At 38.7% G+C, this 14,658-nt stretch overlaps 1 long non-coding RNA gene across 3 annotated transcripts in view; it reads left to right on the forward strand.

The window, feature by feature from the left end:
- LOC114230252 (uncharacterized) overlaps nucleotides 1-14,658 on the forward strand; it is a 275,275-nt gene that overhangs the window by 247,907 nt on the left and 12,710 nt on the right. The window lies entirely within an intron of this gene.

Genomic DNA, 14,658 nt, shown 5'->3' on the forward strand with positions numbered 1-14,658 from the left:
GTGAGGGTTCAGGCCCCTGCTAAGTTAGGGGGGGGTGAGGGTCTGTACCCCACCTCTGTTGTCCCCCAAGTTCTCTCCTGATGGCCCATCTGCGACTGTGCCTGTCTTAGGTTGTTCCTTCCCTGAGGAATCTTACCCGTCTCTGGCTAACCAGCCATCCTCCGGGGCCAAACAGGGTGATGTGAGGTTCAGTTCTGTCTCCTTGGTACCCTATGTCCCCGTGGCCTCCACGCCCAGCACCTGCCTTGGGATCCCCTCGCCTGCTGGCGGGGCCCCAGCACTGATCACATATCTTGGGGAACCCGAGTTTCTTCTCCAGGGAGGGCCCAGCTTGCCCCACTGGGCGAGAGGCAGATCCATGGTACCAGTCATCACGAGGCTTCAACCTCAACTTGAACAGAAAACTCAGGCAACAGCTGTGTGCAGTTGGATTGTGAGAAGAGGGTCCCTCTTGGCCAAAATGGCAAGAGGGACCAATATAGAATGCTCAGGTGCCTTCCCAGGAGGCCCTCTACACAATGGAAGGGATTAAATCCTTACATGTGCTTTTTAAATTGCTGCCAGACATTCAAAGAATTAGTTTGTAAGTTTGCTTGGGATAATTATGTATTATGCTGTTGTAATTCTAAAATATCAAGAGATGTGATACCTTTGTCTCCAAGCACCATAAAGATGATTTTTTTCTTATTGATCTCAAAGGGTGTGAGGTACTATTACAGGTAATGGGGGTAAGGAATGCCTTTTCATGTCTTTTGACCATTTTTCTATTGGGTTGTCTTTCCTGCCTTCCTCATTGAAACCTACAAACTGCCAGAAATCAGCAAATATTAGCAAATGCCCTCAGGCAACTACACTTGTTAGTGCTTGAGTACCTTTCTGGATTTTACCTTTTAAGCCATTTTTTCTTCTGAAGAATTCCTTTATTTTCTTACCATCTAAAATATTTTTCTAAAAACATTTATAATTTTTTGCTACTTGGTATACACCATACATATGGAATTATACATCTAAAAATTTACAATTTTGATGCAGTCAAATCTATCAACATTCCCTTGTATGGGTTTTGTTTTGGTGTTAAACTTAGGAAGTCTTGCTTTACTTTAAGAGTTTTCAAATATCCTTATATATTTTCATTTTGTAATATTTAAATATATAAGTTATTTAGAATTTATCTTGAAAAACATGAAAAGTAGAAATCTAATATTTTCTTAGATAGTTAACTTCTCCCAACATCAAAGTAATTTGCCAAAAAATAAAAATATGAAATAAAAGTTGAAGTCAATATCACCAATAAAAATGATTGTGTTTGAATAGAAGTTATAATTGTACTTCATATGGAAAATCAATTATGAAAGTAAATGATTTTCTGTTTTTAAAAGTATCTCTTAAATGTAAATAACTTAAGTACTTCAATCAAAAGATATAGGGTAGCTGAATGGATAAGAAAACACAATCCATATACATGCTGTCTATAAGAGACCCATCTCAGGACAAAAGACTCAACACAGGATGAAAGTGAAGAGATGAAAAAAATTTTTCCATGAAAATGAAAAAGAAAAAAAAAAAAGTTGTAGCAATCCTGATATCTGACAAAAGAGACTTCAAAATGAAGGCCATATAACAAGAGACAATGAAGGCCACTTCATAACACTAAAAGCATTGAGGATTGACATAAGAAGAGAATATAACCCTGGTAAACATATATGCACCCAGTATAGGAGCACCCAAATATATAAAAAAAAAACTTATGGAGGACTTAAAGGAAGAGCTCAACAAGCATTATAATCATAGTAGGGGACTTTAACACCTGACTGATATCACTGGATAGATCTTCTTACTTGTCTTTGTACTCTTGGAAAAGAGGACTTTCAATTCCTTGGTTTTATTTGCCACTACCTGCTTTGGAAGATATCTTTTTTCTTAAAAATTCTCAGGATACTCTAATATAGGGCAATAAAACAGGAAACCCTGTGGAAACAAAAAAATTTGCTGATCCCATGTATATAATCTTTCTGTTTTTCTATAACCAGAATCTTGTATATATTGAATTTCCTGTTGTGACACAATTATTGGTGGTCTAGCAGAGAATTAGAAACAGACATGCATTAATTTGGAAGGGAAAAGTGAACCTTTATTTCCCCACGGTTGTGGGCTATGAGGGTGAAGAGAAGGATGCATGTAAAATCTCCATGGAAGAGTATTAGACTCTTCTTTATAGATTAAATTCTGGTTTCTAGTCAAGCTTCCCTATATCTGTATGTAGAATTATTTCCATGCAAACAGAAATTCACTGTCTGAGAAAATTAAACTTCTAATTGCGACTCATAGCTCACATGTCCACAGACCTTTGTGGGAATAACAGGGGATTTGCATTATGCACACAATCTCAGTCATTCAGCAATTATTTGTTGTCCCTTCAAAATCTATGCTGGGTCTTGCATAGAATAAGAAGAGATTCAAATTCTCATTTATTTGTATGTGGGATAATAGGTTATTTTTATTAATAGGATATATAAATTATTAGTTACATTAAAAAAGTCAAATAATATAATACATTAGAAACTAAAAGTATCTGGGAGAGATTCGACTCTCTTTGGAGCTTTCAGATTTTATAGTGTTTTTCTCTTACCATCAGAGTATTTGCTGTGGTTATAGATGAACAAGGCAGAGATTGAATCGGAATTATCCTTTTGATGTGTTGGAAGTTGCCTTATAGACTAAATTTCTGAAAGCTTGGTATTTGTAATTTTTTCCTCATAAAAAAGAAGTTACACAATTCAAATCAACATTTGTGACATATCTCATATGCCCAATGGCAAATGATACACAGTGTTAGGAATGTGGTAGGCATTCACTATACACCTGTAAATTAACTGAAAAGGGAGTATAGGAAAACATTGTCCTGTTTATTTTAAGTTTCTGGTTGGTTGCATTCTAGATAAATGACAGTTTATTGCAGAGAGTAAAACAGGGCCTGATGGAATCTAGGAAAGACATGGAAAGGGAAAATTGTCCAGCAGGTCAGGAAATTTGAACCCGTTGTCAAGAGTTCTGAATGTTTTTTCTGTTCAACATTATGAGGTGCTTACCCATCAGTAATTTTAGTTGGTTTTTATGTGAGCTTAAACTTTGGGTGATTTCTTGACTAGTGCTTTTTAAATTTAACATCAGCTTTTTAAAAATAATTTGCATTTTGTTTCACAACAGTTGCTCAAAATATCCTTGAAAAAGGAGGGCTGTGTTAACCTTTAATACTTAAAAATCACTTGGAGGAAGTTCAATTGAACGTTGAGTATGTGTTTGCAAGAAAGTAAAACATAACCAGAATGAGTAACCTCTGTTCTCTGAGGCTTATTACGCATATCATTCATGCTTGAAAAAACAAAGTGAATTTATTTGTTTTAATATCCAAAAACTTTGACCCAAGAGTTAAAAGGAGCTAGCTAACCAATATAGTAAAAATAGCAGCAAACTTACTTTTTAACTGGATGATATTTAGCTTTATATCATTTCATCACTGAACATGTTGAAAACAGTTTGAAATAATTTTCTAGTGTTAGCAGCACATTTAAAATATCTATTCTGATAATATGAGTTGTAGGTCTGCCAAATTATCAAATAACCAGGTCCTCAAAACTACTCTGGAGATAAAGGAGAGTAACTTTTTAATTTAAATTATCCAAATAGTGTATCTTTATAATCCCACTGGAGGCCTGGTGCATGAAATTCGTGCACAGAGGTGTGTGTCCCTCAGCCCAGCCTGCACCCTTTCCAATCTGGGACCCCTCAAGAGCAGTCGGACATCCCTCTCACAATCCAGGACTGCTGGCTCCCAACTGCTCACCTACCTGCCTTCCTGATTGCCCCTAACCGCTTCTGCCTGCCAGCCTGATCACCTCCTAACCACTCCCCTGTCAGCCTGATTGATGCCTACCTGCTCCTCTGCCAGCCTGATTGTCCCTAACTGCCCTCTCCTGCAGGCCTGATTGCCCCTTATTGCCCTCCCCTGCAGGCCTGGTCCCCTCAACTGCTCTCCCCTGCAGGCCTGGGTCCCCCCCAACTACCCTTTCCTGCAGGCCTGGTCACCCACAACTGCCCTCCTCTGCCAGCCTGGTACCACCCAACTGCCCTCCCCTGATGGCCTGATCACCCACAACTGCCCTCCTTTGCAGACCTGGTTCCTCCCAACTGCCCTCCCCTACTGGCCATCTTGTGGTGGCTATCTTGTGTTCACATGGGGGCAGCCATCTTGTGTGTTGGAGTGACAGCCAATTTGCATATTACTCTTTTATTAGATAGGATGACAACTCAGTAATTGCTCAACCTTCATTGAATCCCAGTTGCCTGTGGGTAGAGTTATAGTCATTAAATGAAAGGATTTAAAGAAATAGTAGGAACCAGCAGGGAAAGGTTCATCTTACTTTTAAAATGTTGTTTTTAAATTAGAGATGCTACATGATGATTTAGTTAAACCTAAAGAAATCCTGATTAATCTCCTCATATATCTATATTTTGTTGATAAATTCTGGGAGATTTTCTTCTGTTGTTTTCAATTTTATCTAATGGAGCAATTGGGCTTTAGCTTAATTTGATGTTCCCTCCTAGGCCACTAATAAAGGCAGGCCTCTTTCTCAAGTGACTTTTTTTTTATTATTATCTTTCTAGAAAAATGCTGATGACAGTATCTTTTTTTATTACCATTTACCCTAAACCTCTCCATGCCTTCTCAATTGAATATGGTAACAACCAATTATTTAACATTTAATAACTAATTTTAGGTAAAACAAGGGCTTTTCCCCTCCTGCCAGTCATTTTGAAGCTGTAAGTATACCCTAAAAAGGACAATAGAGAATATGAAATGCACACATTTAGTGATTTTAGACTCTGAGTTTGGTTATAGAGAAAGTGACATTGATAAAAGGCCTTTCAATAATTAAATACTTTTGCTTTGTCCTTGCTACTGTGCAATACACATTGTGGGGTATAAAACCTTAAGATGTGATGACTGTCACCAACTTACTTACAGTCTGGATGAAGTGATCATACTCATGTGTGAACATTCAGCAATTAAGTAGCAACATAAGACAGCATAAGACTAAATGTAAAAATAAGCAATATAAACAGTAAGTGCTCCTGATAAGGGTTGAGTATCAATAGAGGATAGATATTTAATTTAACCAGTGGAGTCACCTTTTACTTCAGAAGCTGTGCTCATGAATAGGAAGAATTAACATTGTTAAAATGCTCATTCCACCCAAAGCAATCTATAGATTCAACACAATTCCTATCAAAACACCAATAGTTTATTTCACAGAACTAGAACAAATAATCCAGAAATTTATATGGAACCACAAAAGACCTTGAATAGCCACAGCAATCTTGAGAAAGAAGAGCAAAGTTGGAGGAATCATGCTATCCGATATCAAACTATATTACAAGGCCATAGTAATCAAAACAGCATGATACTAACATAAAAACAGACATATAGATCAATGGAACAGAATAGAAAGCCCAGAAATAAACCCACACCTATATGGTCAATTAAAATTTGACAAAGGAGGCAAGAACATACAATGGGGTAAAGACAGTCTATTCAATAAATGGTGTTGGGGAAAATTGGACTTTACATGCAAAAAAAAAAAAAAGAAAAAAGAAAAAAGAAACTAGACCACCTTCTTACATCACTTTAAAGGTAGGTAAGGGCTTGCCATGGCATAGAAGGGAGAAAGGCACAATAGGGCAAAGAAAACACTCTTCCTTGCCATGGATAAGCAAAGAGCAATAAGCTCACCAAAGCAGTGACAGGCGAGTAGGGCTGAGGGGGTGGTACATGGGGAGGCAGGTTATGAAATTTCTTTTATGATTAGGAAAAAAAGGAGTCAAAAGAGAGTTATAAGCCATAGCATAACATTATCAGATTTGCTTTCTAATTAGAAAATTCATTAACACTGGTGGCAGAGAGACCAGCTGAAACTGAAAGCTACATAAGGACAAGGTTGTGTTTAATCCTTCTTGGTATGCCCAGCACCATCGCATGGTAGATGCTCTATAATATTTTACTGAATTGAGACTTTTTGTTGCCTGAATAGTCTAAGAAAAGGTTGAGAACCCACAGGCCTTGGCAGTAGATGTGGGAAGAAGAGGTCAAATTTGAGTGGGGTTTGTGAGATAGAATCTACATATCTATTGTCTATTTAGAGGTGAGAGAAAATGATTAGGAAGAAAAGAAAGTTGAAGATAATGCCAAGGCATTTCACTTGGGAGACAAGATGGATTTATCATGAATTAAAACAGAAACCACAGGAAGCACCATGAGCTCTCTTCTTGAAATGGAGATGTTTTGCTTAAAGGGCCTCTGGATTTCTCACACAACTATGCCCAGTGAGCCATAGGAAATATGGGTTTGGAGAGTGTAGTTTAACTTGAGGCTGGGAATACAGATTTCAGAGTCATGAGCAGAGAGTAGATGAATTGAGAGGTAGATGACACCACAGTGGAATGGCCACTCTCTGAGGAAAGGATGAGGATTATACTGGGTTGAATAGTGTCTCTCTCCCTCCCCTCCACACACAATTCATGTCAACCTGGAACCTCAGAATGTAACCTTATTTGTAAATAGGGTCTTTGCAGAAATAATTAGCTAAGATGAAGTCATTCTGGATTAGGGTGGGCCCATGTGTCCTTCTAACAAGGAAATATAGAAACACAGACAGTGGAAAAGGCCATGTGAAGAGAGAGACAGAGCTTAGAATGTCAAGGATTGCCAGGAATGACCAGAAGCTAGGATGAGATAAGGATGGACCTCCTCTAGAGCCTTCACAGTGAACATGACCCTGACAACAACTTGATTTCAGACCTCTAGTCTCCAAAACATATATATATGTTCTTCTAGGCTAGCCAATTTGTGTCATTTTGTTATTGAAGTCCTAGGAGACTGATACAAGGACAATGGATGGACCCTGGCTTCAGGGTAGCAGAGGAGGACCCATGAAAGAGGCAGAGAAGGAACAGCCCCAGAGGGAAGAAAGAGCCATGCGAGCACATGTGTGAAGTAGTGTAAGCATGGTTTGACTAGAAGAGGTGATTTGTGTCTAGGGCTGGTTTAGAGAAAGGGTCCGAAAGGTAAAAACAGTTTGAGGTGCAGGTATGTGGTTAGCCTCTGATTGTTGGAAGCAGACAGGGGTCAGGATGGTTCTGGGCTATTGCTACATCCTGACTCTTCTCTCGGTCAAGGTTGGGTTTTCTTCCTTTTGCCTCCAAACTCACACTGGTCTTCCCGATTTTGTAAAGTACAAGTGACCCTAGCCCTGGCATGTGTGGCTCAGTTGGTTGAGCGTCTTCCTGTGCACCAAAGGGTTGCGGGTTCTGTTCCTGGTCAGGGCATGTACCCAGGTTGTGAGTTCAATCCCAGGGCAGAGTGCATTCAGGAGGCAACTGATTGATGTTTCTCTCTCACAGCAATGTTTCTCTCCCCCTCCCTTCCTCTCTTTCTAAAATCAATAAACACATTAAAAAAAAAAAAAAAAAAAAAAGACAAGTAACCCTAGGTCTAACCTGCTGCCCTTTCTCATCTCCCTTTGTACCCATGGCCTCCATTTCCTCACTCTTCACCCTCTAAGATTTTATTTCTCTCCTTAGCTTCCCAGTTAGCCTTTAACTGGCTTAATTCAGTGCCTTTTCCCTCTCATTTGGCTTGACCTCCCTGCATCTCTGCAGCATTAACATTTCTGATCTTCTCTCCCTTGTTGAAAGTTCCTCTTCCCATAAATTATCTGCTGCTATATTATTCCAGTTCTTAAATTACACCTCAGTCTCCCCAGGGTTCATTCTCCCTGCTGCTGCTGCATAATGTGGACTAGATGATTCTCTCGGTTTGACTATGACTTTTAAGATTCCCTTTCTCCCTCCCACAGTCAATTTTTATACTTATTCATTAAATGAATTAATTATGAATTCATTCCATACATACTAATGACACCAAAATCCCTTCCTCACATCTGGCCTCCCTCAGTCTAATCTAATTTTGGTCAGAAATATTGAGTATCAATTCTAATCTGTCATGTTAGAATTTCTCCTGTTTTATTTAAAATGTTTCCTTAAGGAGCTCTTTGGAATAAATTTGGAAAATATAGAAAATGTGAAAAGAAAAGAAATACCCAATATTTCCTTTTATTTATTTCTTTTTAAAAATATATTTTTATTGATTTCATAGAAAAAGGGAGAGGGAGAGATAGAAACATCAATGATGAGAGAGAATCATTGATTTGCTGCCTCCTGCATACCTTCTAATGGAACTCGAGTCTGCAACCTGGGCACGTGCCCTGATAGCAACCTCCTGGTTCAGAGGTCTATGCTCAACCACTGAGCCACACTGGCTGGGCATTCCTTTTATTTATTTATTTTTATATGTAGAAATTTATTGTTTATTTTTACAAGCACAGTTAAAAGCAAATGTTAGGTATGTGTGTGTATCTATATGTGTTTGTCTTCTGTTTTTTTAATTTAACATTATAATATAAACATTTTCATGTTATTACCAAAGTTCACAAACATTTCTCATGGCTGCATAACATTCTATTGAGGTTATATTAATATTTTCTTAGCCATTTCCCTATATTCAGTATGTCCTATGTTTTTCTATTACAAATAATACTGCAATAAATATCTTTGTGCGCAAAGCTCTATGTTAGTGTAGATTTTTTAATAATAACTCCCCTAAAATGGAATTTTTGGATCCAGGGTATAAACATTTAAAACTTTATATTGTCAAGTTGCTTGTAACAGAATTCTACCAACTTGCTTATCAGCAATCTATAAGAGTACCTATTTACCACACCCCTACTAAAAATGTTTACTTAAATTTTTCACTCTTTAAAAACTTGACTTTTCCCCTCCCAAAACACTGGTGGTATGCCTTAGTGAATAGACCTATGATTCAGATATTTCCGTGATACATGCATTAAAGGGCTGGTAGTAGAAATTAAGTTGATGACAAGGGTTCGCCTTTCACTAACAAAAGCATTTTACTTGGAAAGCAGAATCTCAAAAAAGGAAAGATCTGGAAAGAAAATTTGATATGGCTTGAAAGGCAATCTCTTTGAATCTGTGGGACAGTATTTTGGCTTGAATTTCTCTGTCATTCCTCTGCAGAAAGGAAAATATTGTTAATTTCTTAATTTTAAGCAGAAAAACAATTTCTCTCTGCAGATAGATTCACATATCCTTACAGACAACCTCTTCCCAGAGGCATGCACAGATGAACATATTCTCATGTGCTTGTTAGCTGCTCGCTGAATGAAGTGGTTGTTTAGCAAAGCTTATTATGAAAGAAGCCTGCATTACCCTAATGTAGGCATGTGCAGCTGGTGGTGTGTAAGGTCTGCTCAAAACATTAATTCCATTCTTCCTGCTAGTTTATACAAAACGTAGTGTCAATTTATAGAAGAGATATTTTTGTTTGTCAAGTCCTTTCAAAAAGTCTGAGATCTGATATTTTACAGAAAGCAATCAATGTCTTACCAAGTTTGATTTCTGGAATCACTTTTTTACAGCTTTCTGGGTTTCCAGTTAGTGATCTTTGAATGAAAGTCAGAGAAAATATAGGTGCTTGATAATATGGAACTGGTATGTTCTGTATTCCCAATGTTTGGAAAAATCAGACCACTATTAATATGCTGAAAGCTAGATTTTGTAGAATGTTAAACACTCATGAAAGGAACGATGAAAGAAAGGGCAGGTTTCCTGCCAGCATTGCGGTCAGCAGCAGTACTCTGGCCTGATTACTTAAGCCGATGTTTTTCTAAATCAGTCATGAATCAGTAATTATCAAGTTTTGCAATACTAGGTGATTCTCTTGAGACTAGCAAATGATTTGTAATGTTAAGTTGATAGCTTTTTTTAAAAAAAGAAATAATTTGGCTGCCCTTGATGGGTTTCCCTGGGCACTGGGTAGAACCCCTGTTGATTTCATGGGACTTTGTCTATGGGAGCTTTGTAGATTGAATTTTCCTACATGATCAAATAGCACATATTTGCTTTCTTTTCCCACAAAACTGAGAATGCTGCTGGTGTGTGGGATATTGGTTTTACTTTCATTCATTTGGCTTAACTATTTAAATCACAATTTAGTCCAAAAAGGATTTAAAAAAGAGAAGTCACAGATGAAAATTCAGGAATCAAGGCTTCTGCTTTATTTAGTTTCTTCCAGCATGTTTTTGGGATGACCTGTTTGATAACTGTTTTCTTCTACTTTAAGACATTCTCCTTTGTGTGTTGGAATTATGGATATTAAAGTTGGAAGGCACTTGATGAACATTTTCTAATTCAGTCACCTACTTTTTGAAACTCATAGCAGTAAATTGTTTCAGTCACAGAGCCAGGAATTGGTTAAATAGAGATCCAAATGTGAGCTCTTTCTCTTACTTGACAGTGTGTTAGCCAACCTGTCTGCATCAACACAGCAACCTTGTTTCTGATTCAGGAAACCTGGAGCTCAGTGAATTACATCCTTTGCAATCTGTTCTGATGAATTGCATGACGCCAGGATTTTAAACAGCTTGTTCCTTAGTTGTCCAGGACTTTCATACTGTTGCCTCTCTTTTACAGTCACCATCCTGCGAATACATATTTTACTTAGGATTCCTGTATAACTCTGCTTTGTCTACCCTTTGCTTGTTTCACTTTGGAAATGCTGTCTTCTTGGGTATGTTTTTGACAACACCTTTGCTTGGAGGTTCCCAAGAATTTTAATGTTTTATTGTGCATGAGGGCTCCTCAGAGTGGGGACCAGGAGAGCCAGCATCCGGCGGGCCTTTCAAAATATTCTAGAATCCTAAGATCTCTTCTTCAAGAGGCTACATTTTAGTTCTTTAGTTAGTCTTTATCTTTGGTATCCCTTTGTCTAATAGCCACCATCCTCTTTGAGTACTAATGGATTTTGGCATCATGGGGCTCTCTGAGACACTCTGACCCTAGGAGTTCGGCCAGGCTCTTTGTAGAAGTTATGTATTCCCATTCTCTCTATTTGCCCACCACCATTCACATTGAGCCCTGGTACCCTGAATGAGCCTAACTCCTGGGTAATCTTCAACATGTGACAGTTTTATAGTGTGGATTTCCAGATTCATCTGTTGTGCGATCAAGGGGGAGCTGTAGAAGTTCACACAATCACAGGCTTGGAAGGGAGCCTACTGGTCATTGAAGGCTTGAGTCACCCCTACAAAATCACTGCCAAATAATTATCTAGCCTGACGGGAAACTTATTACCTCCCAAGGAGGTTCTTTCTAATTTGGACAGCTCTGACTGGTGGGAAATTCTTTCTCATACCTATTCAGTGTTGATGTGCTTCCCGTATTGAGTAAAACAAATTTCCCATTAATTAGGCTCCCCAGAGTCTTTCCAGAGTTGACTTAACCTAATACCTCTGAGAGAAAAATTTATTTGTATTTACAGAACTTGGTGGATGTTGCCCTGTGAAATTCAGAATACAACCTTATATCATCAACAGACCTTCAGTGGGCATTTCATACAAAACACTTGTTAGACTAAACTGCATTATTCTCTGAAGAAAGCAGCTATGGCTAGGAACATAGCGCTTATTGTATGTGTCATTCTTTTGGAAGCTACTGCCTTGGGCTGTTAGTTTCTTTATAAGTGTGAGTCTTGTCTATACAGCTAGTTGTTAAGCTCCTCGGGTGTGGGCCTGTCTAGTGTTTGCAGTCCCTAACAAGCTTTACTCATGACCTTGCATTCACAGGATCAGCTAATGTTTTGCAAGAAAGCAAAAGTGCAAGAATTGCTCCTTTTGTCACTGACTTATTTTTCTTCTTTGCCCCAAATGATGAGCAGTAGTAGGTAGTGGTGCATGAATGCTGACATGAGCCTAGGGCCAATTCTGTTTTATTGAAGGTTTTAAAACTAATCTCTTAACAGAGACAAGTTTTCCCAGGCCAGCCTACAAAAACCTACTCCTTTTCTGTCTCTGACAGTACTACAGCATTGGCAGAGCTACCTCAGGGGTTAAATTGGTGCTTGGGTGTTGGTTTGGCAGCCTGACAATCACATACCAGGAACACCCTTCTCCACTCATCTGCCTGGTGTACACTTCCTCATTCTTCAGGCCTTAGCAGGAATGTCTCTTTGTGGAACCTTCCTGATCCTCCCAGGCAGAGGGTACCTCTTCTTTCTTTGTGGAACCTTCCTGATCCTCCCAGGCAGAGGGTACCTCTTCTTTGTCCTTGCTGTACAGTGGACAGTCCCCTACATTTATACATGCTGCATCACACATGTATTATTTGCTTCTAACACTGTCTCCTTTGTTATTCTGTGAACTTCTGGAGGAGAGAGACTGAGTCTAATTTCTTTATTTCCCCTGTTCCAAGCTCAGTGACTTGTACAAAGTAGGGAGATAACTCAATGAATATTTTTGAAGGAATGCCTATTAAAATAGATTAGTTATTTGTGATGGCTTGTGAAGTGCATTCCCAAGTGCTAGAGAACCTGTTTACAAACTTTGGAACATAACATTTTTTTTAAGTTGGGGACTGCTGACACTGTTTTGTATGCTCTCAGGGCTCTGCCCATGATAGGCATGACTAAACAGCATCCTTTCAATGAACTACAGTTAGGGTTGTATGGTCTGGGATAAGCCATGAGCTGCAATAGGAACAAAGTGAGGCAGGCCCTGAGGATACAGACCTGCTCTAGACATTCCAGGGAAGTACAAAGTACCAAGTGGGACATGGTGTCCACAGGATATGGCAGCCAGGAACAGATCAGGCAAACAGTTGGCTTTTACAGAGTCTAATGGAATAAGTGAGACATCCTAAAGGTGGTTGAATATAATGATAGGAATTGAGAAAGAGGTGATCCTCAGAAGTGTAGACTGCTAACTGGTCCACCTGCATCAGGGTATCTGTCAGCAGGTGAGAGGTTTCGTGTGAAGAGAGTACTGGCAAGGGCCTGGCAGAGCTCTAAACATAGAGGGACACTGGCACAGACCTTTTATCACTCATTTGTTCAGCAGATATTTATTGGAATATTGCATCTCCCTAAATTAGTTGAAACCTAACCCCCAATGTGGCAGTATTTGAAGATGGAGCCTTTGGGAGGTGTTTAGAACCTTCATGAGGGTAGAACCTTTATGAATGGGATTAGTGTCCTTCTAAAATAGGCCCCATGTTGAGGACACAGATAAAAGACAGCCATCTATGAAACTGTAATCGGGCTCTTCTTGGATACTAAATCTGCCAGCACTTTACCTTGGACTTCCCAGTCTCCAGAACTATGAAAAATAAACTTTCATTATTTCTAAGCCACCCAGTCTAAAGTATTTTGTTATAGCAGCCTGGACAGATTAAGAAAAATACCTGTTGTGAAAATGCTTCCAAGAAGAAGTGAATTCTTGATCTGGTTTTTAGTAGGAGAAGAAGGAACATGCCTAGATGCCAGCTTTGGTGCAAATGATCAGGGTGAATTCCTTGTTATGGGCCTAGAGCTCCCTTAAATGCCTTCTGTTTCCGATCAGGATTTATCCTGGAGACAGAGATAAGACAGGATGGGACAGAGATTCCAGGGTCAAGTAAACCCAGCTATGATGAGAAGAAGGTCTGGGGACTGGGTTCTAAGAAGGGCCTGACAAACACCTCTTGACTGATAGAATGGCATCCAGCCTATGACTGTCCATTAGCCATTAAATATAGTTGACTAGCCATACCAAATGGTGGTACTACATAGCAGAAAACAAGAAATCCTGATTTCAATAACATCTTGCACTTGAAAAATACTCCATGCTTACCAAAATACTTGCACATTTCACTATATCATGTAACCCCAAAATTCTTTGATATAGGCAGAGGTGGTGTTATACCCATTTTTTTTTTTTATGAGCACATTAGGCACTAATGGTTTAAGTGGATTATGTAACTTCTGGCAGAAGCAGAACTAGAACTTTGAACTCCTTTTTGCTAAGTCACTGCTGTTTTCCTTATGCCACTGCTTTGCTCATGTGATGCTGTGACAACTTTTGGAGAACCATGTTCACTGAGATTAGTTCAGGTTTGATTGACTTCTGAGAAACAGAACCCAGCTGGGTTTGAACATCCAAGAGATGTTACTCCTATCAACAATCAGGAACTGCTGATACTTGCTTAAATATACATCAATTCTGATTGAGTAGGTTATTATCTATTTTAAGGAGGTTTCCTTAAATATACTAAAGTAAATTAGCAATACTATAGATTTAAAAATATTAGTTTCTAGTAAAAATGACCCAATTTTTGTGATTTCACCATTGAATTGAGTTCCTACGATGTGGTAAGTACTCTTCTAAGCTCTGAGAACATGGCAATAAACAAAACAGACAAAATTCTCTTTGTCATTGGGCTTTTGTTCTGCTTGGGGCAGGGGTATTTGTGGAGGAAACTAACAGAAACCAAGTAATATATAAAGTATGTCAGATGTTGATAAATGCTATAGAGAAAAATGTAGCAGGGAATAGGGACAGGCCATGTGGGGGTGAGGAGAAGGTTGAAATTTTAAATAGAATATTTTAGGGAAAGGCCCACAAAAAACTTGAAGGAAATATGTAAATCTTCAAAAATTACAAAAAAAAAGAGAGAAAACATTCAAAATACCTATCAATTACTAGTGAGTACACA

This window comes from Eptesicus fuscus, chromosome 16, assembly GCF_027574615.1.
Source record: "Eptesicus fuscus isolate TK198812 chromosome 16, DD_ASM_mEF_20220401, whole genome shotgun sequence".
NCBI classification, from domain to species: Eukaryota; Metazoa; Chordata; class Mammalia; order Chiroptera; family Vespertilionidae; genus Eptesicus; species Eptesicus fuscus.